The sequence below is a fragment of the Myotis myotis genome, unplaced genomic scaffold (genome assembly GCF_014108235.1).
Source record: "Myotis myotis isolate mMyoMyo1 unplaced genomic scaffold, mMyoMyo1.p scaffold_m19_p_3, whole genome shotgun sequence".
Classification (NCBI taxonomy): domain Eukaryota; kingdom Metazoa; phylum Chordata; class Mammalia; order Chiroptera; family Vespertilionidae; genus Myotis; species Myotis myotis.
Window position 1 is genome coordinate 146,193,146 of NW_023416335.1, and position 27,155 is coordinate 146,220,300.

At 40.0% G+C, this 27,155-nt stretch overlaps 1 long non-coding RNA gene across 5 annotated transcripts in view; it reads left to right on the plus strand.

Moving 5' to 3' along the window:
* Positions 1–27,155, plus strand: part of LOC118651380 — a 107,742-nt gene that overhangs the window by 25,013 nt on the left and 55,574 nt on the right. The window contains exons 2-4 of one of the 5 annotated variants that reach the window (XR_004966224.1): positions 23,068–23,196; positions 23,592–23,678; positions 23,988–25,124. This is a non-coding gene — a long non-coding RNA (uncharacterized LOC118651380). Of the gene's footprint in view, positions 1–23,067; positions 23,197–23,591; positions 23,679–23,987; positions 25,130–27,155 lie in introns of those variants that run through there. The other 4 variants (XR_004966225.1, XR_004966220.1, XR_004966221.1 and 1 more) reach the window with 4 other exon arrangements.

The following is a 27,155-nucleotide window of genomic DNA, read 5'->3' on the forward strand; positions in this document are numbered from 1 at the left end:
CTCCGCCCTCACTCCCCACCCACTATCCTCATCCATAGGTGCACGATTTTTGTCCAGTCTCTTCCCGCATCTCCCACACCCCTTTCCCCCGCAAGAATAGTCAGTCCATTCCCTTTCTATGTCCCTGATTCTATTATAATCACCAGTTCATTTTGTTCATCAGATTATTTATTCACTTGATTCTTAGATTCACTTGTTGATAGATGCATATTTGTTGTTCATAATTTGTATCTTTACCTTTTTCTTCCTCTTCCTCTTCTTAAAGGATACCTTTCAGCATTTCATATAATCCTGGTTTGGTGGTGATGAACTCCTTTAGCTTTTCCTTATCTGTGAAGCTCTTTATCTGACCTTCAATTCTGAATGATAGCTTTGCTGGATAAAGTAATCTTGGTTGTAGGTTCTTGGTATTCATCACTTTGAATATTTCTTGCCACTCCCTTCTGGCCTGCAAAGTTTCTGTTGAGAAATCAGCTGACAGTCGTATGGGTATTCCCTTGTAGGTAACTGAGTTTCTTTCTCTTGCTGTTTTTAAGATTCTCTCTTTATCTTTTGCTCTTGGCATTTTAATTATGATGTGTCTTGGTGTGGTCCTCTTTGGATTCCTTTTGTTTGGGGTTCTCCGCGCTTCTTGGACCTGTAAGTCCATTTCTTTCACCAGGTGGGGGAAGTTTTCTGTCATGATTTCTTCAAATAGGTTTTCAATATCTTGCTCTCTCTCATCTTCTGGCACCCCTATAATTCTGATTTTGGTACGCTTGAAGCTGTCCCAGAGGCTCCTTACACTATCCTCGCATTTTTGGATTCTTTTTTCATTTTGCTTTTCCAGTTGGGTGTTTTTTGCTTCCTCGCATTTCAAATCATTGACTTGATTCTTGCGCTCCTCTGGTCTGCTGTCGGGAGTCTGTATAATATCCGTTATTTCAGTCCGTGTATGCTTAATTTCTAGTTGGTTCCCCAATATAACATCGAGGGTCTCACTAGTTTTCTTGTAGATCTCATTAAGTTTATTGGCGGCTTCTAAACAGTTCTTGAGAGACCTTAAAAGTGTGGTTCTGAACTCTATATCTTCCATTGACAATTTTGTCCTGTTTCTTTGTCTCCGCATTTTGTTATGCTTCCTTGGTGCACCCCCTAGTGGTCTTTGTGCGCAGTCTTATAGTTAAACCTTGATTTACCAGGGAGGGTTTGACCTCCAGGCCAGGTGGCTATGAGAATCAGCTGTGTCTGCAGTGAGAGAACTTCTGTCCTCTAGGGAGGTGCTAATCTGGCGTTTGCCTGAGGCTATCTGGCAAATGGCTCTGTGCAGGGCTTGGGCAGGGCGGGTTGCACAGGATCAACAGGGTGGGCCGGAGGGAGCAGTTATGGCGGCTCTCAGTCCTGTCCCCAAGGGCTCTGCCTCTCTGAGTCCCAGCACCTGCTGCAAACCTCGGAGAGAAAGCTGCACTCGCTCTGACCGAAGCCAGACAGTCCCGCTTCTCCCGTTTGAGTCTGGGCCCCTAAAGACTCGCCCGGATCTGGAGCTCAGAGTCTGCGACTCCCTCCCGATTGAAAAACGCCAACCGCGCCCTCCGCCGCCAGCCCGCTCCGTGCACTCCGCACCTCAGAATTTGACTTCAGCACTGCGCCTCCTCTGAGTGTCCGTATGCGTTTCTCTTTCCTCCTAGTTGTAGGACTTCCACTCAGCCAGCGTTCCTGTGGTTCTGGGTGATGTCCATTCCGTTTTTTAGTTTCACTTTTGAAGTAGTTGTTCAAGGCAGCAAACTCCGGCGTTAACCTATGCCGCCATCTTGGTTCTCCCCGATGAACCACAGCTTCTTTCTGATCTATAAATATTTTTAATATTGTGCAGTCTGCCACAAGATGAGAGTAACAATAGCATCAATAACAACCCACCTGATTACATGGTTACTGTGGGCAGTCACTTAATTCTCACAACTTTATGAAGTATTATGCTATTTTACAGAGGGTAAGTAATCTATCTACCTGAGGCAGGAAAGGCTAGCTGTCTACCCAGAATTCATGTTCCTTTCACAGAATGGAGTTTTCATTGGGAATTCACCATCTATCATAAACTACATATTCATTCATAATTGTCATATCTTCCAAATATATTGATCTTTTATCATCATGAAGTATCCCTTTTTGTCCCTGGTAATACTCCTCTTCTTGAAGTTTATTTTGTCTGATTTAATATGACAACTCCTGCTTTTTTAAAAATTCTTTATTGTTTAAAGTATTACATATAGTATTACATATGTCTCCTTTTTCCCCCATTGACCTCTCCCCCGCGACCTCCACCCCCCACCCCTACACATGCCCTCACCCCTCTAGTGTCTGTGTTCATGGGTTATGCTTATATGCATGCATACAAGTCCTTTGGTTGATCTCTTACCTGATGGTCTGTTCGATGCTTTTATATCTCTGGATCTATTTTGTTCATCCATTTATGTTGTTCATTATATTCCACAAATGAGTGAGATCATGTGATATTTATCTTTCTCCGACTGGCTTATTTCACTTAGCATAATGCTGTCCATGTCCATGCTGTTGCAAATGGTAAGAGTTCTTTATTTTTTACAGCAGCGTAGTATTCCATTGTGTAAATGTATCACAGCTTTTTTAATCCACTCATCTGCTGATGGGCACTTAGGCTGTTTCCAAATCCTAGCTATTGTAAATTGTGCTGCTGTGAACATAGGGGTGCATATGTCCTTTCTGATTGGTGTTTCTGATTTGTTTGGATATATTCCTAGAAGTAGGATTAATGGGTCAAATAAGAGTTCCATTTTTAATTTTTTGAGGAAACTCCATACTGTTTTCCACAGTGGCTGCATCAGTTTGCATTCCCGCCCGCAGTGCACGAGGGTTTTTTTTTCTCCACGTCCTCACCAGCACTTGTTGTTGGTTGATTTGTTGAGGATAGCCATTTTGACAGGTGTGAGATGTTATCTCATTATTTTGATTTGCATCTCTCGGATGAATAGTGACTTTGAGCATGTTTTCATATGTCTCTTGGCCTTCTATATGTACTCTTTCGAAAAGTGTCCACTAAGTCCTTTGCCCATTTTTTTTTATTGGATTGTTTATCTTCCTTTTGTTAAGTTGTATGAGTTTCCTATAAATTTTTGAGATTAGGCGCTTATCAGATGTAACATTGGCAAATATGTTATCCCATGCAGTGGGCTTTCTTGTTGTTTTGTTGATGGTTCCTTTTGCTGTGCAGAAGCCTTTTATTTTGATATAGGCAATTTGTTTATTTTCTCCTTAGTCTCCATTGCCCTAGGAGCTGTATCAGTAAAGATATTGCTACAACATATGTCTGATATTTTGCTGCCTATGGATTCTTCTAAAATTTTTATGGTTTCCCATCTTACATTTAAGTCCTTTATCCATTTTGAGTTTATTTTTGTGTATAGTGCAAGTTGTTGGTCTAGTTTCATTTTTTTGCATGTATCTGTCCAATTTTCCCAACACCATTTATTGAACAGACTGTCTTGACTCCATTGTATGCTCTTGCCTCCTTTGTCAAATATTGAGTATAATGGCTTGGGTTGATCTCTGGGTTCTCTGTTGTGTTCCATTGTCCTATATGTCTGTTCTTGTGCCAGTAGGGGGCAGTTTTGAGAACAGTGGCTTTGTAATATAGCTTTATATCTGGTATTGTGATACCTCCAACTTTGCTCTTCTTTATCAAGATTGCTGCCACTATTCAAGGTCTTTTCTTATTCCATATGAATTTTGGAGAGTTTGTTCTAAGTTTGTGAAATATGCCACTGGTATTTTAATGGGGATTGCATTAAATCTATAGATTGCTTTGTGTAGTATAGACATTTTAACGATGTTTATTCTACCAGTCCATGAACACGGTATATTCTCCCATCTGTTTATGTCTTCCTCTAGCTCTTTCTAGTGTCCTGTAGTTTTCCAAGTACAGGTCTTTTACCTCCTTAGTTAAGTGTATTCCTTTTAATTCTTTTGGTGAAATGGTAAATGGGATTTTTTGTTTGTTTGTTTCTCTTTCTGTGAGTTCATTATCTATCTATATATAAAAGGCTAATATGCTAAATGTCTCTCTGACCGTCTTGACCAGTCACTATGATGCGCACTGACCATCAGGGGGCAGACGCTCAATGCAGGAGCTGCCGTGACGTGCACTAGCCATTTACAAAGAAATGTCACCGGGGATCTGGTGCTGACAAAGCAACACTCAGCTTCCCCCAAGTGGGACACAGGCCATGCCACCACCCTGGAATGATAGCCCACTAAATCACAGCCAACACTACCAAGACTCTATGGCACAAAATGCAGCCCACAACCCACTCCAGCCCAAAACGGTTTCTGTGGGTGCCAGGTAATGACGTCATGTAACAATGCCCAGCTTCTTCTCCCTAGCGACTAACCTCCTTTCAGTTTCTTCAGCCCAGAAATATGACTTGCTTTATAGGTGCAAACATTTTACACTTTAACCAAATGTCTGTGAAGCATTTTCCCATGCCTTCATATTATTTGATCCTCACAGAAGTCCTGGAGTAGGTAGATAGGAGACTTGGTAGAATGCTATTTTCTTTTCATTAGCTGGAAAACAGAGATTTAGAGAGTTTAGAAACTTGACCCAACTGAAAAGAAGTAAGAAATGGTGGACTTTGAAAATGACTTCAGGTTTTCTCACTGCGTAGAATATAGTCAATCACTGCTGCAGTTAAATATTTTACCCTTTTTCTCCCTGTGTGATCTACAATAATAATCTGCTTTGTGTTGATATTTACTGCTGTGTTGCTGACAATTACCTGAAAGAGAAGTTGGGTGCTTCACTGAGCTGGAAAAAGTTTAGCTAAATCAGAAAAAAAGGTCTAATTAAGTTTATTCTATATATATCAAAGGCTAAGTTGACTCGCGCATGCACGATACATATAAAGCTCTCGCTGGCACCAATTGCATGTGTTTCATCTGTCATTGTCGATCATGAATTTGGTTGACACTTCTATTATAGAGAAAGGGCTAATAGCAATATTAAAATATTTCTTCTAATTAATTTCCTTTCAATGTGCATAAATCTGTGTATTGGGCCACTAGTTGGTGTATAAAAAAGCCATAGATTTCTGGGTGTTAATTTTGCATCCTACTACATTGCCAAATTCATTTATTAAGTCTAGTAGTTTTTTGATGGAGTCTTTAGGGTTTTCTATGTACATGTCATCTGCGAGTAAGGACAGTTTTACTTTTTCTTATCCAATTTGGATACCTTTTATTTCTTCTTCTTGTCTGATTGCTATGGTTAGCACTTCCAGTACTATGTCGAGCAGGAGTGGTGAGAGTTGGCATCCCTGTCTTGTTCCTGTTCTTAGGGTAAATGGTTTTAGTTTTTGCCCATTGAGTATGATGTTGGCACAACTCCTGCTTTCTTGTGTTTATTGCTGCATGGAGTACTGCTCCACCTCCCCCCTTTTTTTTTTTTTTAAAAAAAGATGTTTTTATTGATTTTTAGAGAGAGAGGAAGGGAGTGGGATAGAAAAATAGAAACATCAATGATGAGAGAGAATCATTGATCAGCTGCCATCTGCATGCCCCTTACTGGGGATCAATGGTGATTCCAAATGGTGACATCTTGGTTCCTGGGTTGATGCTCAACCACTGAGGCATACTGGCTGAGCTCTCACTGACATTTTAGTTCTTTTGGTCCTCATTTCCTTCTTTTGTGTTAATTGAATATTTTTAAAGTATTTTTAGTATTGAATATTTGAGTTTTAATTCCTCTGTTGACTTTCTAATTAGCTCTCTTTTCATTCTTTTAATTTATCTGGGGTTTAAAAAATTCATTTTTAAATTATCTCAATCTACTTAGAGCTGTATTGACTTAATTCCAGATAAAAATGTAGGAAACTTACAATAGGATAATTCCATTTATCCCTATCCTTAGTCATATATATTACATTTTTATTTGTTATAAATCCATTAGTACAGCTAAATATTTGGTTTAAACAGTCTTGTCTTTTAAATAGGAAAAAAAGAAATATATACTGATTAATTTTTACATTTTCCCACATATTTACTATTTCCATTTTTTAGCATAATTTCACTAAACTATCAAGAATCTTGAAATATTGTATTTTTAATTAATAAGTACAGTTAGAGAAATTTTTATGGCAATAATTAGAAATGGGAATAAATTTTTATAATTGTGTTTTTCCCCACTTGTTCTTAGAATTAAAATGTGAAGTAATTTAAATGTCTAAAATTAAGAAAATCAGTTCATAAACTATGTTCCATACATAGGATGGATAAACCTTTGTTTTTAGGATGTTGGTTAGCTGTGACATATATATACATATATATATATATATATATATATATATATATATATATCCTATCTAATAAAAGAGAAACATGGTAATTAGCCGTACGTCTGCTACCCTTCCCATTGGCTAATCAGGGCGATATGCAAATTAACTGCCAGCCAAGATGGTGGCTGGCAGCCAGGCAGCTTGAAGCTAACATGAGGCTTGCTTGCTTCAGTGATGGAGGACTCCAACGTTCCCCACCTGCCTTGCCGGCCTCTGAGCTTGCAGTTTGAAACATTGTTACAAATATAGAAGCTAAACAAAACCCCAGACCTGCTTTCAGCTGGCTCGGGATCTCAGAGCTGGAGTTGATACAGTGTTTCGATTATAGAACCCAAACAAACCAGATACCTGCTTTCAGCAGCAGAGGCCTCAGAGCTGGAGCCAGAGCTAAAGCTGGCCCAGAATTAAAAAGAATAAAAAGAAAAAAAGGAGCAGTTGGGAGGTTCAGTCACCCGCCAGCCTGAAAACAGCCCTCAGCCCCTCACCCAGACTGGCCAGGCACCCCAGTGGGGACCCCCACCCTGAAGAGTGTGTGACCAGCTGCAAACAGCCATCATCCCCTCACCCAGGCTGGCCAGGCACCCCAGTGGGGACCCCCACCCTGATCCAGGACACCCTTCAGGGCAAACCAGCCGGCCCCCACCCGTGCACCAGGCCTCTATCCTATATAGTAAAAGGGTAATATGTCTCCCAGCACTGGGATCAGCAGAGCCGCGAGGCCTCCCGGCACCAGGATCAGCGGAGCCGAGAGGCCTCCCGGCACCGGGATCAGCGTGACAGGGGGCAGCGCCCAAACTCCCTGATCGCCCTGCAGCTCTGTGTGTGACAGGGTGTGGCGCCTCAACCCCCTGATCCGCCCTGCTCTGTGTGTGACAGGGGGTGGTGTCCCAACTCCCCTATCGGCCCTACTCTGTGAGTGACGGGGGAGCTCCTCAACCCCTGATGGGCCCTGCTCTGTGCGTGACAGTGGGGAGAGTTCCCCAACCCACTGATGGGCCCTGCTCTGTGCATGACAGGGGGGAGCTCCCCAACCCCCTGATTGATCCTGCTCTGTGCGTGACAAGGTACGGAGCCCCAACCCCCCTGATGGGCCTTGCTCTGTGAGTGACAGGGGGCAGTGCCCCAACCCCCTGATTGGCCCTGCTCTGTGCATGACGGGGCGGCGCCGCAACCTCCCCATCGACCCTGCCTTGAGTGTGACAGGGGGCGGTGCCCCAACCCCCCAATCGGCCTACCCTGAGCGTGACTGAGGGTGGCATCGCAACCTCCCAATCCGCCCTGCTCTGTGCATGACAGGGGGCAGCGCCCCAACTCCCCAATTGTCCCTGCTCTGAGCCCGACCAGGGGCTGCACCTAGGGATTGGGCCTGCCCTCTGCCACCCGGGAGCAGGCCTAAGCCAGCAGGTCGTTATCTCCCAAGGGGTCCCAGACTGCAAGAGGGCACAGGCCGGTTTGAGGGACCACTCCCCCCCACCCCCCGAGTGCACAAATTTTTGTGCACTGGGCCTCTAGTTAATATATAACATTCTTATAATTTTTAGAGAAAGACTAAGAAGTACACCTAGATATCAATACTAGTTTAATTATTTGTTTGGATTTCTGCCTTTTGCTTATTTACACTTTTCTGTATATTCTGAATTCTTACAACAAATATATGTCCTTTTATAATGAGAAGAAAAGTATGATGAGAAAGAATTCAAAATTAGGGAGGTCATGTTATAGAAACACTGGTCAGGATGTTTGAAACTAGTTAATCATAGTATTAAGAATAAATCGTTTCAGCCAGGCTAGTGTTGCTCAGTGGTTGAACTTTAACCCAGGAACCAAGAGGTCACCTGGTCAATTCCTTGTCAGGGCATATGCCCTGGCTTTGGGCCCAATCCCAATAGGGGGCATGCAGGAGACATGTTTCTCAATTTCTCTTCCTTCCTCTCTAAAAACTAATAAAAACATATTTTTTTTAAAAAGCACGTAATTTCATAAACATATTTATCAACTTGAATTCAGGATAACGTCTGTCTTTAGTTGACAAGTTTGGAGGATGAATGTAATAAACAAATTGTGACAAAGGTATATGAATTTATACAGTATTCAATATATTAAACCTATTCTCTTGGTAGGCTTTCCTTTTCCAATGTGATTTAAAGATTGTTACAGTTCCCTAACAAGTATCTCAAGTATCTCCCTGACTGGCTGAATCATCTCTTAAAATTCCTGTAAAGCAACATCTTTTTAGAAAAATTATTTTGTCTTTCTATGAAACCTATCTGATTTTATCTAGGAAGGTAGCATCCATTGACATATTACCATGGGTTACTGTATCAGACTCGGGACATTCTGATGAGTATTTTGGCACTTTTGGTAAAGACCTACAGCTATAAAGCTGATAGAGCATGCCAATTCTAAGCAGATTCCTGTGGGATAGTCTGGAAAGTTCAGTGGCAGGGTGAGGATGTTGAGTACTTTACAGAATTGCAGGTGGGTAAAAAGAAGACGAAACAAGAAAAAGAAGAGAGAATACCAAATGGGGATGCAGGAATCATCTAAAATTTATTCAAACAGTGGGCTGTGTTCAGCAGTTGTTCAGCCTGTATCATCTTTTAAGTGGCATTTGTCTGTGACCATCTACTCCCACGGTTATTTGCCGCTTGCTCTATCATTGAGATAGACATAAAAATCCTATGTAAATTTTATAGTCCTTAACGTTTATTATTTTGCCCTTCACACCTTCAAATTCCAGAGTTGCCTAAGTAACTGAAGAAATTAATAGCCAATAAAGGGACGTGCCAAGTGAACTGTACTCAGGGGGCGGGGGGGAAGTAGGTATGTATGCTAGTTAATCAGAGCCTTCTGGAGACTGTACCTCTTTTTCCTTGACTATCACACATGCTAACAACTCTTTAAGATGGAATTTAAAGGCAGATCAGAGAAGATGGAGATCTGTGGAAGTTCTTGCTAGATGAACCTTTCAAAGGATCGTAAGTCAAGTTGCATTAGCAGCCTCGGTTCAGTCTTCCCATAGGACCCAGTCCAAAGAAAGGAAATCTTAAACACATACACACACACACACACACACACACACAAAGTCAGAGATTCAGAATACATAGGGATTTAATAAACCCAAATCTAACTCCATTGTACAGATGAAAAATGTAAGTCTTGAAACTTGCCTGTAACTAGCTTATAGCAGAGCTAGGATTAGAACCCAGGTCTCTTAGCTGCTAATTAAATGAGTGTCCCACAATATCAAGTTGCCCCAAGTCCAGGTGTTAGATACACACCTTCAGAGCCCATAGAAACACCAAACAAAGCCAAGCAAAAACCAATAGCAAGATCCTGCAAGTCTGACATCAAACACTAGGTGATAATGTGTAAACATTAGGTAGACTAGAATCTCAAGCCATACTGCCTTTTACAGAAAGTGGGTTATATCAATGGTTCTAAATCATTTTTCCCTCCTAAAATTGCTTTAAAAAAAAGGAATATAGATTGCTACTTATTTGTTCTATGATACTTTTTAAAAAATATGAAATGATGTATCTCATTTGAAGTCTGTCTTCAACTGATTTGGGCAATACTGTTTAGCCATGGACAAAGTAAAAATGAGCCTGTTGTGTGAAGATGCCTGGCTGAGTGCCATAGGAATCAGAATAAGGTCATATTTATCCTTTTGGACATTTTATTCTTTATCTAGACTCCAAGAAGGCAAAGGGCATTATGATAACGAAGTCCATTGGTGACCTAAATTGGAAGGCATTGTCAATGCAAATGAGAACAGAGAAATAATATAAATACCAGTTTAGACACATATGCCAGGGAAGATATAGTAGGACTTTAAAAGAAATATAACAGCTTGGCCTGGAAATGGGTTCTGGAAATTCTAGGGATAAAAAAGTCATATAAAATGATAATGGCTAAAAAAGAAAAGGGAATTATAACAGTTTGCAAAATGAGACAGTATTACAATATGGAAAAGTGGGGGAGGGGGAATAGCCCCAAACAAAAAGTTGCAACTATGAACTTATATACATTTATACAAATCTTCCATCCCAGAAAGATTTCTGTTACTATATTGGGATATAAACATGTTTGGTGTGGACTTAGAGATGGTATCAAAATAACCACATAAAGAGATGAGTTGCATATAAAAGGGACTGTGGCCCTGGCCAGGTAGCTCAGTTGGTTAGAGCATCATACTGATACACCAAGGTTGCTGTTTGATCCCTGGTCAGGGCACATACAAGAATCAGCCAGTGAATGCATAAATAAGTGAATAAGTGGGACGTCAAAACGATGTCTCTCTCTCTCTCTCTCTCTCTCTCTCTCTCTCTCTCTCTCTCTCTCTCTCTCTCTCTCTCTCTCTCTCTCTCTCTCTCTCTCTCTCTCTCTCTCTCTCTTTCTCCTCTCTCCCTCCCTCCCTTCCTTACTCTCTCTCCCTTCTTGTCTCTTTCTAAAAAATTCTCTCTATAGAAAAGGCTAATTTGTAAAGTGTCCCCTTGGGAGTTTGACTGGGAGACCGGGAGTTTGATCGCTCACTATGATGTGTGCTGACCACCAGTGGGCAGTGTGGAATGAAGGAAGGCCCCGGTTGGCAGCTGAAAGACCCCTGATAGGCCCCAATCGGCGCTGATCACCGGCCAGCCCTAGGGACCCTACCCGTGCATGAGTTTTGTGCACAGGGCCTCTAGTCAGTAAATAAAAGGGACTGTGAGTACACTGTGAAGGTGTTGGTAGTACCTTCAGGATCCCATTTAAAGACAAAAGGGGAAGAATGGAAAAAGAGAAGGAAATTGCTGTTTCTGCCCTTTGTTATCTATGCTTATTATGCTTTTCTCTCTGCTGCTTCATTAAGAAAAAACTAAATTTTTTTTCTTTTTTAATATATTTCTACTGATTTTAGAGAGGATGGGAGAGGGAGAGAAAGATAGAAATATTAATGATGAGAAAGAATCATTGATCGACTGCCTCCTGAATGTCCCCAACTTGGAATTAAGCCCGCAACCCGGCATGTGCCCTTGACCGGAATTGAACCTGGGACCCTTCAGTCCATAGTCTATCCACTGAGCCAAACCAGTCAGGAAAACAATTTTGTTTCTTAATAAATCATTGCCTATTTCTAGGTCTAAAAAAGAATAGTCAGGCTGCAGCTACAACCTATGGCCAGGTGGTCAATCTGAGGCTCCCTCTATAATCCTATGAGCATTTTTTATGTCTCAGGAGACTAGAGCCAGTGATTTTTTTTTATTATTTTTATTATTTTTCCACACTTTGGGAATTTGTAAAGTTAGAATTTTCTCAAACTGTCTTTATAAGAACACACAGCAGTTGTTCCACACTGTGTAATGCCATGATGAAATTTAAAATTTAGCATATGTGATTGCTATGCAGTGAGATTCAGAAATCATATGCCATTGGATCAGAAATGGATCCTCCCTCTAGAACTGTATAGAGTGACTGAGGTGCCCTTTTCAGCAGATACCTCTATTTCATGGCAGAAGGGATCCATTAAAGATTGCAAGAGATATTTAAATGAAAGGCTGACTCACCCAGAAACATCAAACACATAATTTCTCACTAACCCACGGGTAAGTATGGGTTTGATTGTCTGCAAAAGTATAATAGTAATGCTAGTTGATGTATAATAAGTAAAAGGGAATGAAATTATAAGATAAAAATATTCTTTAGCATAATTTTTAGGAAACATCCATCCAACCTCCAATTTTATGAGCATTATTTGCCTTACAATGAAATAGTCAATATTTACTAGTCAGGATTCTTAGGAGCTTTGAAGCAAATACCTTTAGATGATATCCCAGAAAATTAAGAATGACCTGGATAACAGATTTTTCCTCTCTCTGTCCTGAAAGTCAGTCTATTGAAGTTCTGCTGTAACATAGCCATCTGGAATGCTTGCTTTTCCCCAACCAGCACATGTGCTGCTTGTGATCATTTTCTTAGACCTGCATGCTATTTTGACAAGAGGGCACTGTGTCAGCATTAATTTACCTCACTATATCCTTTCATGAGCCAGTCCAGAGACTTTTAAACTACACCCTCTTTCCTTTGCCTATTCAGTTCTCTGTATCTGAAAGATTTAGCTTAAAAAGAAATTGAACCAAAGGCCACAACTCTAAAGATTTGTAGAACAACATTGTATGTGCTGTCAGAGTAGTAAAAGAAGCACCAATGTCTGTGACCAGATAAAAGTCATCATTGAAAGAACTGATTTATATTTACAGACCTTAAATAAATGGTTGAGGGAAATCTGTTTCTGATTCAACTAACATGTATGGAATTTTTTTTACAGGTACCTGCTACATAGGACAGACTATTTATTTCATTTCAGTCTTGCTAAATGCCAAGTATTGTGGTTATGTTGGGGATACAAAGATGAATAAAATGTAATCACTGCCTTTAAGAGGCACGTAGTCTAGTAGGGGAGCGAGATTCATAAATCGATGCGGTAAAATGTAACGAAAGAGGCAAGCTTGGAGGGCTATTGAGACACAAGGTTTTCTGCAGGAAGCCACTTTTGAAATAAATTGAAGAAGGATAGAAGGAAGAAGCAGTAGCTTGAGCTAGGGCCAAGGACTGAGAAACAACACTTCAGTGATACTAGAGAACAGAATAGGATATGGGGAATGGGGAGAAATGATGGCTGAGGAGTGGGACAGGGTCCAGATAATGCAAGGCCTCTTGCCACATGTTAAGGAGCTTTCCTAGCAGATACTTGATGGAATATTTTGTTCCTAGCAGAGAATTCTGTGGGGGGAGGAGTTTGGAAAACATTAGATCAAAAGATTCCTTTAATGTAGAGTCTCTTGGAAACAAATATGGTAACATGCAATGTGAGTCTCCAAAACAAGAACATACTGCATAATTTCTGACCATGGAACACTTAATGAAATACCATCTTTTGGGATTAGAGTTCTGAGATGCGCACTTTGGAAAGTAATGCACAGATCTCTCAGAAACCATGGAGGATTTTAAATAGATGGATGATATGGACAGATTTGCATTTTAGAACACATTGGCAACATTTCAGAACTCTATAGCAGTGTAGGAGACAATTATAGGGGGACAAATTTGATGGCAGAGAGACCATACAGGAGATCATTGTTCCAGAATCCAGGGTATCAAAAATGTGGTTCTGCACTTAGATAGTAGAAGGAAGATAAGGATTAAACTAATGTTTAGGAAGTTAGGCGGATAAAACTTGATCATGGATTGAATGTAGGGAAGGTGAGGGATAGGAAAGATTCAGTTTCTAACATGGATGTTCAGGTGGATGGGGTGCCAACAATTAAGTAATCATAAGAGGAGAAGTAAGTATATCATGAGTTTAGTTTTAGACAAGTTGAGGTTTAGGAAATCTATGACAAATCTAGTGGAGATTTTAGGAGATAATTGGGTATGAGAATGAAGCTTTTCTGTTAAATACTCAGATTTGGTAGTCAACAGCATATAGGCTGTTGTGTGGTTAAAATTATGATAATATTAAAAAATCAACCAGGAAGAACAAGTAGAACTAGAACATGAACTTAGGATACAAGCCAGGGGAATTCCAACAAAAGTATATATACATAACAACTTCAAAACCTTGAGTCAACTCAAACCTTAAATATAGGTTGATATTTAAAAATACCAGCAGCACAATATTAGATCTCATTTCAATGATAATTTTGGATCTATGTTAAATTTATATCTTTTCTTACTTAGACTTTATATTAGTCCATATCAAATATTAATAAGCATTCTCCATTTTCTTTCTTTGTAATTACCAGAATTTTAATTTTTTTAAACTTTGCAGTGCTTTTCTTCTTTTAGTTACTCTTTGAAAACAGAGAGCAGTAGCAAATAGAGATGTGAACTCAGGCTGTCATATTTAAACCTATGAATTTGCAGATTGCTAGTAGCGGTTCCAAAATTTCTACATAGGAAGAGCTTGAGAAGGCAATCTGGTTGAAAGAAGGTGCAAAGGCAAGGTTATGTAGAAAATGTTTTTGCTAAGGTTGAATGTTTCTTTGGGGGTTGGGGTTTGATGAAAGTTATTCATGGGGTGGAGGAAGCTAAATTTTCCCTAAGGCCTTCACTTGGCCCCATGACTGCTCTTTCACATAATTAAATATGTAGTAATTAATATTTCCAACTGATATTAAAATTAAACCTCTAAGTAGTTAACAGTGTGTCAATCTAAAAAATATCTCGTGCATATGTACCACAATAAATTCAATAAAAATGTAAAATAGCCCAGCCCTGTGGCTTAGTGGTTGAACATGAACATCAGCCCATTAACCAGAAGGTCATGGTTCAATTCCCAGTCAGGACACATACCTGGGTTGTGGGCTTGATCCCCTGTAGGGGATGTGCAGGAGGCAGCTGATCAATGATTCTCATCATTGATATTTCCATCTCTCTCCCCCTCTTCCTGCCTCTCTGAAATAAAAAATTAATTTAAAAAAGTAAAATAAGCAAATGAATAAATAAAATGTAAATTAAAAGATAAAATTAAATAAATAGATTTAACCATTTGTACATAATTTATGTATGTGTGCCTAGGGGCAGTAATTTTGAGATTCAAAAAAACCCTTCAGTATTATGGGTAGGTGGACAAAATACCATGTTTTTAGGGGAAATAGCTACTTTCTGGCTAATTATCCACATTGGCCCATAAAAAGAGGAAAGAGTATACCGATACAGTTTTTTATTTAATTGGGTTTTTAAAATATATTTTTATTGATTTCAGAGAGGAAAGGAGAGGGAGAGAGAGAAACATCAATGATGAGAGAGAATCATTGATTAGCTGCCTCCTGCATACCCTCTACTGGGCATGTATCCAGACTGAGAATCAAACCGTGACCTCCTGGTTCATAGGTCAATGCTCAACCACTGAGCAACGGAGGCCAGGCCAGTTTTTATTTTATTATTTTGTCTGTTTTTATGTAATATTTTTAGCAAATATTTGAAACTTCATTTGGAAAATATTGTTTTACAAAAAAATAAAACAATGTATGAATAAATATTAAAACATAAACAAAAACATTTAAAAATGTTTAAATTGCAACTAAATTGTACCAGGTCACCTCTTCATTGTGTGTTTATTAACCTAATTATATTGTTGATTAAACTACCTTTCAGCATCCTATTCTTTGGTATACTGAGGTTGCTTTTTTAAAAGCAATATGGTAGAACTTAAAATATAACCACTTATGGCAAAACAGCTTTGCTTAGTATTTACCACTGTTGACTCTCAATCTTTATATTTTATATACTAAAATTTTTACATAACCATCAAAATTCTTTTTGAAAAAAAATCAGAGTATAAATAAAAATGAGTAAATAAGGATATGTAGCACTATACTTTTTATGAATAATAAAAGAAATTATGTATCTAATTCACTTATGTTGTGTATGACCTACTTTGGTGTTTGTGTTGCAAGTTTAATGTTATATTATGTATAGGAATATTGAGGAATATTAAGGAATAGAATGTAAAGGAATATTAAGGAACATAGGACAAACTTTTAAAAATAAAATTATGAGATATTCTCTGTGTATATCAATTAATAGTAATTTAATAGATTATACCTCATTGATTTGAAGAATTCAAGCAATTAGTTTCTTTGGCACAGAGCTTTCTTTCCAAGAGTAATTTAAGTATTAAAAAAATCTTGTCATGTAGTTAGATTTGGAAAAAGCAGAAGCAATATCACTAATGTACATGCCACTCCAAATACAGCTTTGCAAAAAGCAGGTTTGCCTGGAATCCTTGCAATGGATACAGTTAAGCTGAAACCTAATGAAATCGAGGTGGTTTTCAATGCCCAGTTTCATGATCAAAATAGTGTTTATTGTGATGTTCTGTGATTGGTCTCTTCTTCAGCACAAGAGATTTTATTTAGTTAAATACAATCACTTTTCCCAAAGACTGGTTTCTTCCAAGGAATGCCAAAGACAGGGCATTTCATATCAATAGAGTCTTTGTTAATCTAGAGCAGAAATAGTAAGTTGCATTTCAGAGAACCTCAAAGCTGGTGCTTTAAAAAAATTATTAAACTCCAGGACCCCTTGGGGGATGTCGGAGAGCCAGTTTTGGCCCGATCCCTGCAGGCCAGGCAAGGGACCCCACTGGTGCACAAATCTGTGCACGAGTCCGTGCACCAGGCCTCCAGTAGTTAATAAACTAGGGAAAGAGGAGCAGAGAAAGAAAGACTCCCTCACTCCCAACGTGTGTGTCCAACCTGCAGCAAGCCCTGTTGGAAGAGGTGGGAAGCTTTTAACATTCCAACAATTTTGGCATTTTTATTATTACGTTATTGGAAAGTTATAATAACTGTACTCAAACTGTATTGATGACCTAGTGTGACTATAGAACTTTATCTAAGGGTGGCCAGAAAATAATATTGAGCCTGTCTGAGTTCTAATCCAAGGCTAGGAGAAAAGACTACTCACATTTAACAGTTAAAAAGAGTAGAGGGAAACACAAATAAATTGTTTTAAATACCAGTTATGTAGTTATAGGTGAATTTTCACGATCATTAAATAATCATTTAAAGAGTGAAAAATTTAGTGTAATTAGATATCACATGACACATACTTAGAATGTCCCATCACTTACCAGCTGTATGATCATAAGTCACTTAATCTCTCTGTGCCTCATATTTTTTCATGTGCAAATGAGATAATATCTGCCTTGTTGGGTAGTTGTGAAAATTAGATAAAATATAGATTAAGTTCCTAGCACATTGACTGTCAAATAGTAGCTGTTCAGCAAATGATAGTTACTGTCATCATCATCTTCTGCCCTAAGTTGTTTTATGAATTAAATTTTTTATAAGTCTATTTTTTACTTCCCTTTTGTTAGAAGATATTCATCTGTGGGTTTTAAGAAGTGATAATATTTTATGATGCAATAATATCCTTACAAGTACTTAACATAATGACTGGAACATAGTAAGTGTTCAATAAATGGTAGTAGTTATTATAGTCACTTGAATGTAAGCCATTTTAGCTCCTCTCTTCCTACCAAGTACTAGTTATATACTATTATTGGTACTTTATTTAACCTCTTTGAATCTCAGTTTCTTCATGTGTAAAATGGGGCTATTAATTACTATACCTAATGCACAGGTTTGGGTTTTTTTGGTTGTTTTGTTTTTGTTGTTTTTATTAATCCTACCCAAGGATATTTTTTCATTAATTTTTAGAGAGATTGAATGGGACGGGGAGAGACAGAGAGAGAGAAACATTGATGTGAGAGAGACACATTGATTGGTTGCCTCCCACATGCCTTCCGGCCAGGGCTGGGGATCCAGCCTACAACTGAGGTACGTGCCCTTGACCAGAATGGAACCCGGGACCCTTCAGTCTGCTGGCCAGTGTTCTATCTACTGAGCCAAACCAGCTAGGGCTGGTTTGTTACAAGGAATTAGATCATTTTTGTGGAAGCACTTTTAAAACACTATACATAATGATGATGATGTGGACAAAAGGGAACTTGGGTGCAGTATTCATGGGATTATAAATTAGTGCAGCCTCAATGGAAAGCAGTATGGAAGTTCCTCAAAAAATTAAAAATAAAACTACCATATGACCTGGGAATTCCACTTCTGGATATTTATCCAAAGAAAATGAAAATACTAATTTAAAAATATATATGCACCTCCATGTTTATTGAAGCATTATTTACAGTAGCCAAGATATGGAAGCAACCTAGATGTCTATTGAGAGATGAATGGGTAAAGAAGATATGGTTTATATACATACACAAAGGAATATTACTCAGCAATAAAAAAGAATGAAATCTTGCTATTTGTGACAATGTGGATGGACCTAGAGGGTATTATGCTAAGTGAAATAAGTCAGATAAAGACAAATACCCTACCATATGATTTTACTTATAGGTGGAATCTAAAATAACAAAACAAATGAACAAATAAAACAAAACAGAAACAGACTCAAACACAGAGAACAAACTGATGATGGTTGTCAGAGGGGAGGCTGATGGAAGGTGGGAGATGGATGAAAAAGTGAAGGGAAAAAGATACAAACTTCCAGTTATGAAATAACTAAGTCATGGGATGTAATGTACAACACAGGGAATATAATCAATAATATTGTAATAATTTTGTACCGTGACAGATGATTACTAGACTTTTTGTGGTGATCACATCCCAAGGTATATAAATGTCAAATCACTGTGTTATACACCTGAAACATAATATTGTATGTCAACTATAGCTTTTAAAAAACTATAAATATGAGTTAGCATTATTATTTATTGTGTAGGTTACTTTTTATATTATTTGTAATCTCTTTCAAATGATTTTGAATGACACTCAATGTTTTTCTTCAAGAAAACAGAGCTGAAAACTCCATTCACATATAAACTGCTTTCTAAAAGTAGGTGTGTATTTTCTAGCCTTTATACATAGATGTTGTGATTGCAGGGGCTTAACAAGATCCTACTAGCCCACCAATCTTTCTTCTTTTTGGTACTGAGCTACTCTCCTACTTCACCTGAAATTTTCTTAGTGTTTTTAGTAAGGTAGACAAGAAGGGTCAAACTTCTGAAAACATTCATGTTTTACCTGACAGAGGGGACTCTTACAACATCTCAGAATAAATTAATTGATTAGATTAGCTCAGAGTTAGCTAAGAACATCCATTCTAAAACCGAGAGATCATAAGATGGCTATATTTCAGTGAAGGAGCAAAACATGATGGCAAACATCTAAGAATAAATAGCTCAACAAGCTTTCATTCTATTTATGTCCAACAGAAAGTGGCTGCTTCCCTAAGATGCCTCCCACCAGATGGTGACTTCTCAGTTCATTTTTAACTACCTGCCAAATCATGGCACATGGCTGTAACCTCCTTTCATTTTGAAATTCACCTTTGTTTCAGCACTAGATTACTATAGATTCTGATTTCCATCTGGGCAAACACTTTCCTTACAAGGGAGGAGTTCAAAGTCACAGGCAAACATATGTGCACATGAATATAAGTACTTTTGTGAAAAGCTGTGTAGCTTTCTCTTCATAATCCATCTGTAATTATGGGCAGCTGATTTTTGTTTGTTTGTTTGTTTCAGAATAGGTTCTTTCTCTATCTTTACAATGCCAATTATCTGTATTTATTCAAGAAATGAAAGCTAACTTAAAAGTATTCTAAAAAAAATATAATTATGAAGGCATATTGGAAGTTCCCTCTCTGTAGTGCATTCTAAAGTCACTCTAAAATCCCTTGTATCATCTGTATCAATCCTTATTCTCCAAATCTCCTTTTGTTAGTGTTCATGATTGTGAATTGACAGCACAATTATACTAAGCCTCTAAGATAATCAGGGTAAGACCTTTGAGTAATAAGTGGAGCTTAGCTACCACTCTAATCAATTATTTGTTTTGCCTGAATTTATGACCACACACTGCCCCCTTAAAGTTAGTCAGGAGTAGACATAATACAAGTAGGTGCTGCTTGTAGAAAGAGGTTTGGGGCCAATAGAAAAATCAGGATCTGCTTTTATCACTATTGGGAAAATAATTCACAATAACAGAAGGATAGGCTATTTTGTCATCTTGGATGCAATCTAGCAAAGGATGTTTTCGAGAAATGACAATGATGTGCTGCTCTGCCATTAAGTATAAATTAATCTCAACTGTTTTCATCTTTATTTCCCAGGGTGAACTTTTGATTTTACTGAGTGTATAAATACATAATGGGGAAAAGTGACATGTTTATATGAAAATAATATTAATTAAAAAGAAATAATGAAAAGATGTATGATATAGTTCCCTAAATAAAATAAACACTCATATGAAGAACTTTTTGTTGCCGTATATTTTTTAAACTTCCATATTTTACTAGAGGCCTGATGCACGAAATTTGTGCAAGAGTAGGCCTTCCTTCCCCCACCTTCCAGCCCCGGCTTCCCTCTGGCACCTGGGACCCAGGCTTCCCTCTGGCCACCAGCAGGCACCCAGGACCCGGGCTTCCCTCTGGCTGCCGGTAGGCACCTGGGACCCAGGCTTCCCTCACAACCCTGGCTTCGTCCGGAAGGATGGCTGGTCTAATTAGCATATTATGCTTTTATTATTTTAGATAACACAGGGCATTATAGATATTACCCCAAAAATGTGAAGTTGGAAAGAACATTTGAGAATAACTAGTGTAGCATCCTAATCTATATATAGAAAAACCCAGCGACCAAATGGCAGAATGACTGGTCGACCAATCACTATGACACGCACTGACCACCAGGGGGCAGACGCTCAATGCAGGAGCTTCCCTCTGGTGGTCAGTGATCTCCCATAGTGGGGACACCACTCGGCTGACTGGGATAAGCGACGCTCCTACAGCAGGAGCAGCTGCTCAGAGGGCAGGTCCACAGCTGCTCGGCTGACTTAGATGAGTGGCACTCCCACAGTGGGCCGATCCCCGCAGGTCACGCCCCTCACAGTGCCTGAATTCATGCACTGGGCCTCTAGTCCTATATAATAAAAGGATAATATGCAAATCGGCCGAACGGCGGAACCACCGGCTGCTATGATGCACACTGACCACCAGAGGGCAGCCGCTCAATGCAGGAGCTGCCCCCTGGTGGTCAGTGCGCTCCCACAGGGGGAGCGCCACTCATCCAGAAGCTGGGCGAGCGCAGTGATGGTGGCAGGTGCCTCTCCCACCTCTGAGGCAGCGTTAAGGAGCAGTGAGCCAAACAGGCGGGTAGTAAGGAGCGAGGGCTCCTGGACTGCGAGAGGGATGGAACAGGCCTAACCCAGCAGGCAGACATCCCCCGTGGGGTTCCAGACTGCGAGAGGGTGCAGGCTGGGCTGAGGGACCCCCCGAGTGCACAAATTTTCGTGCACTGGACCTCTAGTTTTACATATGAGGAAACTAAAGCCCATACACATTAGGCATCTTCCCCAAGGACACAGGCTGGCTCATGGTTGAGGATCATACCAGACACAATCCCACACCTTTTGACTTTTAATATTGCATTTTTCCCACTCCCATGCACATTATACAGATAATTACTTTTATATTAAAATTAAAGTAATTTATGCACATAATTAAAAAGAAAATTATATTTACAAAGTGTGCCTCCATCTTAGACACATTAAAATCATTTGAAGAGCTGTTAAAACCACCAACAACAGATTATACCCCAGATAAATTTTATTACAACATCTGGGGATGGGATCTAGGCATCACTAGTTTTCAAAGCTCTCTGGTGATTCTAATGAGCAGCCAAGTTTGAATACTACTGTACATATGAAATTAATTATAATGAAAAACAGATGGCCTTTGCCTAATTCTACTTTCGAAGTTAGAACCCAGGACCAGCAGCCTATTGACTCAGATCTCTGAGGAGGATGCCCAGTAAGCTGTGATTCTTAGGTTAAAATTTGAGAAACCTTACCATATAGACTACCATTTTTAGACTATTTTTCTTAATCCCCTGTGTTTACCTCCATGCTTGAATACTGTTTGTAATCTTATTTTTTATTGCCATTAAAATTAATGTTTATTTACTAGAGGCCTGGTGCACAAAAGTTCGTGCACTGGGGGGGGGGGGGGGGGACCTTCAGCCCGGCCTGCACTCTCCATTAGTCCAGGACCCCTCAGGGAATGTCTGTCTGCTGGCTTAGGCCCGTTCCATCCCTCTCGCAGTCCAGGAATCCTCTCTCCTTACCGCCTGCCTGCTCAGCTTGCTGCTCCTTAGCGCTGCCTTGCAGTCAGGAGAGGCTCCTGCCACCACCACTGCACTCACCTGGCTTCTGGCTGAGTGGCTCTCCCCTGTGAGAGCACATTGACCACTAGGGGGCAGCTCCTGTATTGAGCGTCTGCCCCCTGGTGGTCAGTGCATGTCATAGCGACCGGTTGTTCCACTGTTTGGTCTATTTGCATATTATCTACACTAATAAAAGAGAAAGATGCAAATTGACCATACCTTCATGATGCCCACCAGCCAATCAGGAGTGAGTATGCAAATTAACCCAACAAAGATGGCAGGTGAATTTGCATACGCAGGCGCCGAGCAGCTGGGGGCGGGGCGGGACGCTTGCATTGACACCATGGCAACAATGCAGGCGTTCAGCACCGCCCCAGCCGCTCCAGGCCTCTCTGCAGCTTAGGAAGGTGGAAAGGTGGCTCTAGGCTGGAACAAAGGCAGAAAGGCAGCTCTGGGCTGGCTGGAGCGAAGGCAGTGCCGGCAGCCAGGGGAAGGAAGGCCCATTCTTGCATGAATCTTCGTGCATCGGGCCTCTAGTATAGGATAATTTCCTGTTAAATTTTGTAGAAAATGGTGAAGAGTTTCCTTAAAAAGCTACTTAAACTCATAAACTTACCAATGTTAAGCAAGACTAAAAACATTGTATCGAGTTCATTCTGAATTCACTTCCTTCCTTGAATAGCACAGACATGTTTAAAAACCTAATAATGTCTGTTAAAATATGGCTTCCAAACTGAGTAAATGCTGAATTCATTAAAATCACATGTAGCCAAAAACAGAGGAGGAACTCTGTTTCCTTCTTTTCTTGGCTCTCTTAGAGCAGGAGGCTTGTGCTGGCAGACCCATCCAAGTGTGATCTTGGGCTCTGGCTCTGGGCACTAGTGTCTGGGTGTGGAGGGGTGGGGAAAGAGGCGAGAGGGGTATAGGGGGAGGGAAGAGAAGAGGGAAGATGGATCTTGGAGATGTTCACATATTTTCTTTTATTTTAAACAGCTCTTGGACCAGTCTTCTTTCCAAGCTTCAGGTCATCGGGCATCATAGTCACGGGGGACTCTGGAGAAATGAATGCTTCTATCTCAATGGACTCAGTAGAGGAGTTGCTGAACTCCAAGCTGAGGACAGGTTGGTCCTGGTCCCAAGGGAAGTGGAGACCCACTGGCCAGACTTCTGGCCCCAGCACAAAGTCACCTTCTATTTCCATTCTGAAAACTGGTCAGGCTGGAGGGGGCACACTTCCTGCAGGGCCTGCTCTTCATCCAGCTCCTTCACAATGATGATGGTGGGAGATGGCACAATCTGGGCCTCCTGGGCCTCTGGGAGGGCATCCTAGGGCTGCTGAGATGGCACATTCTGGCTGTTGCCTTGCAGTGAGTTCAGGAGTGACAGGTTTTCCATGGCCAACTCCACAGCCAGGATCAGAATCTCAGAAAAGGGTTCCTGGGTGAAGCACTTGGTCAATGCTGGCCCCCTGGCTCCTGAAGTTATGCCTTCATTTTCAGCACTGTCTCCCTCCACAGGAAGGAGATTGTTTGCAACCTTTGGTGAGGAGGAGTCTTCCTGAACCACTGTAATGCTCACAGACTTGACAAGGGGCAGAGCTGGAGGTAAGACTACAGAAGATAGCATCCTTCCAGGTGGAGAGAAACTGGGTTGTCATTCATTTCCTCTGGAGAAATGGTTGGGTCTAAAGGACAGAACCTGCTGGCTTGATCCTTTCCTCACAAGGCGTCTTCGATGCTGATAGAACAAAGTTCCAGGCACCTACGTGCAGATCAAATTGGGTTGTGACCTCTTTGCTGTGGCAATACTTATATTTGAAGGGTCCTATTTTTGTTCCTTGATGAGGCTCTTGACCTCTGTTGTTTGTGGCCCCATGTCACACAATCAAACGTTCTCATCCTGTTCAACATTAGATAAAGATGGAAGATGAACAGGCACTCAATCAACAGGAGGCAGATGACGCCGAACACCAGCACAAACACCCTGATTATCAAGAGCACTGCAATCTTGGCCTTTCGGTGAAAATATGGCAGGAACAACAGCCACGTGTTCTGCTTGCCAACATTTCCATTGGAGCACCCACAGGTTAGCGTGCTGGATTAAAATGTACAAGAGGATGATAACCAAGCACAATAACCCAGGCAGAGGCCACAGAGCTGAAGAACCACCAGTAATTCCTGCTCCTGATGCAGTTTTGAGCCATTGGCAATGATGGACAAAGCCAGCGGTGCATTTGCAGATGCTCCGGTGTTTGGCTTTTGTGCTCACAGTGACCCCTCACAGAGAGCAATACTGATTCTCCATGACATGATGGTGTTTAGATCGGTCCAACATAAGCAGCCGTTGACTGTAGGTGATCTTGTGTAGAATGCTCACTTCAGGCATATCAATGGAGGCAGACACAAAGTGCATGATGATATGAAAAAAGAATATTCCACCAGTCCGCAGGCAGTGTACTTCCTCTCATGCAGTGCACTTCCTCTCATAGGACTAAAAATTCAAAACATGGCTAAGGCCAAGGTCTGGAACATGGCCCAGGATATCGCCTGGTGTTTGGACAGGCGAGGCAGCCGTGGGTTCTGGGAGGACCTGTCTCTGGCTCCTGCCACAGCAGTCCATCTTAATAATATCATCCGTTCCTCCGGCAACAGGTTTTGATTTGATCATTTCTGTTTGTTTCTCCCTTCTGTACATCCTGACTTACTTTCTGTATTAGCATCATTTGCTTCTTGGCAATCTTGATAAGATCTTCCTTGACCAATGTTCCAGCCTTCACTCTTCAGGGAGCCTGCTAGTCAAGTATTCTCTTTGCCTTAGATTTCCCACTTCCAGAAGTGGCTGGAGAAGCCACCCCATCTTGAACAAGATCCTCCATGGCCACAGGCCACCATGGCCACATGGTCCACAGCTGGCAGCCTGGGGGCCACTGCAACCACCTGGCCCCTAGTCTGGTCACAGCCATCTCTGCTCTTCTGACTGCAGCGCCTCTAACTTTGTAATCCTATTTCTTTTTTCTTTTTTTTTTTTTTTTAAATATATTTTATTGATTTTTTACAGAGAAGAAGGGAGAGGGATAGAGAGTTAGAAACATCGATGAGAGAGAAACATCGATTAGCTGCCTCCTGCACGCCCCCCACTGGGGATGTGCCCGCAACCAAGGTACATGCCCTTGACCGGAATCGAACCTGGGACCCTTGAGTCCGCAGGCTGACGCTCTATCCACTGAGCCAAACCGGTTCGGCCTATTTCTTAATTTGATAATGTTCTACTTCATCTGTTGACTTGCTATTATGGTAAATGAGGATTTATTTATAATTTAGATATTTGTAATTTTTCTCCTACCCTCATCCTTCCAGTAGAGTTATATTACAATTCTTTTGTTAAGTCAGTCTTACCTATTTATAGTTTAGTGTAAATAAATAAAGAAAGTATGTGCTGCTTAGGAAATGTTTCTCTCTGTGTGTGTGTGTGATGGATAGATATGTATGTGAGAATTCCATATATTTTCTCACTGATTGCCCTGTAGTAGATCAATGTTATGGGAAACAAAACAAAACAAAAAAACCACAGTAAACATTTTTATACAATACCTCCTATGCACTATAATAAGGACATTGAAATAGAATATGTGATTCTAGCCTGTGAAAATTCACAAATTTCTATAGGAAGTAAAGCTTTCACAAGGTTTGATTATATGTAGAAAGTAGTATTATAGGCACCTTAGAAATTCAGAGAAAAAGAATGTGCTATTTTGACTGACTAACCAGAAACAGTCTATAGAGAAGACAGGATTTGAGTTAGGATTTAAAATATGGGTAGTAAACCAATAAATAAATAAACAAACAAACAAACAAACAAATAAATAAATAAAATATGGGTTGTTTTTTTTATGTGACTGGATGGAGAATTTTTAGACTGAGATAGCCGTGACAGTAAGGCATGGAACAAAGAGGTAAAAAGCCATTTTAAAAAGAATATTGACTAGGACTAGTTTGACTGGTACATTGAAATGCTGCCAGGGAGTAGGTGAAAATAAGATCAAAAGGTATTTATTGATGTTGAATATCTAGTGGGTTGGTTATCCTTTTCTTATTATTTAATTGACCCTTTACATAAAAATAGCTCTCAGCTAGCTCAAGTAGATTTTATTATCTCTACTTAATAGATGAAGAAACTTGAGGCCCAGAGGTGTTAAGTAACTTGCCTAAGGTCAAAAGACTAGAATGTGGTATAGCTAGTATTTGAACCTATGCAACCTAATTCCTGAGCCTATGCTATTACATATTACCTATATTAGCTTTGTCTACTATATATTTTGCAAATATTTTCTCCATTTTCCATTTATCATCTTAACTTTGTGTATGGTATCTTTCACTACATAGACATTTAAAATTTTATGATACAGACAACAGGGGGGTGAGGGCATGAGTAGCGGGTGGGTGGAGGGGCAATGGGGGAATAAGGACACATATGTAATACCTTAATCAATAAAGAAATTAAAAATAATAATAAATAAGTAAAATTTTATGTAGTCAAATTTCAATACTATTAAAAATTTTACTTAGTTTTGTTTCATACTAAGAAAAGCTTACTATGAAGAATAATAAAAACATTCTCCTACTATATCTTATTCTGAATTTTTATTTGTTTGTTTATTTAATGCTTTTATTTTAAACTTTATAATTAATCTTGAATATTTTATTGTCTATGTAGGGATCTAATTTCACTTTTCCCTCAAATGGCTAGCTAATTTTCCCTAAAATATTTTCTTTCCTAAATGAACTGATATATATCATCTTGATATAATAGATGTTCATAAGTTCGCCACATTGCTAGGCAGTCTGCTAGTTAATGCTTCATTCTGGTTAAGAAGAATTCTTTTAGAAATGCAGCCCTGGAAGGTTATACCAATCAAAATTGCCAAGGTCAGCCTGGCTGGCGTGGTTCAGTGGTTGACAGTTCGATTCCCAATCAGGGCACAAGCCTGGGTTGCAGGCTCAGTCCCCAGTGTGGGACATACAGAAGGCAGCTAATCAATGATTCTCTCTCAACATTGATGTTTCTAACTCTCTCTCCCTTCA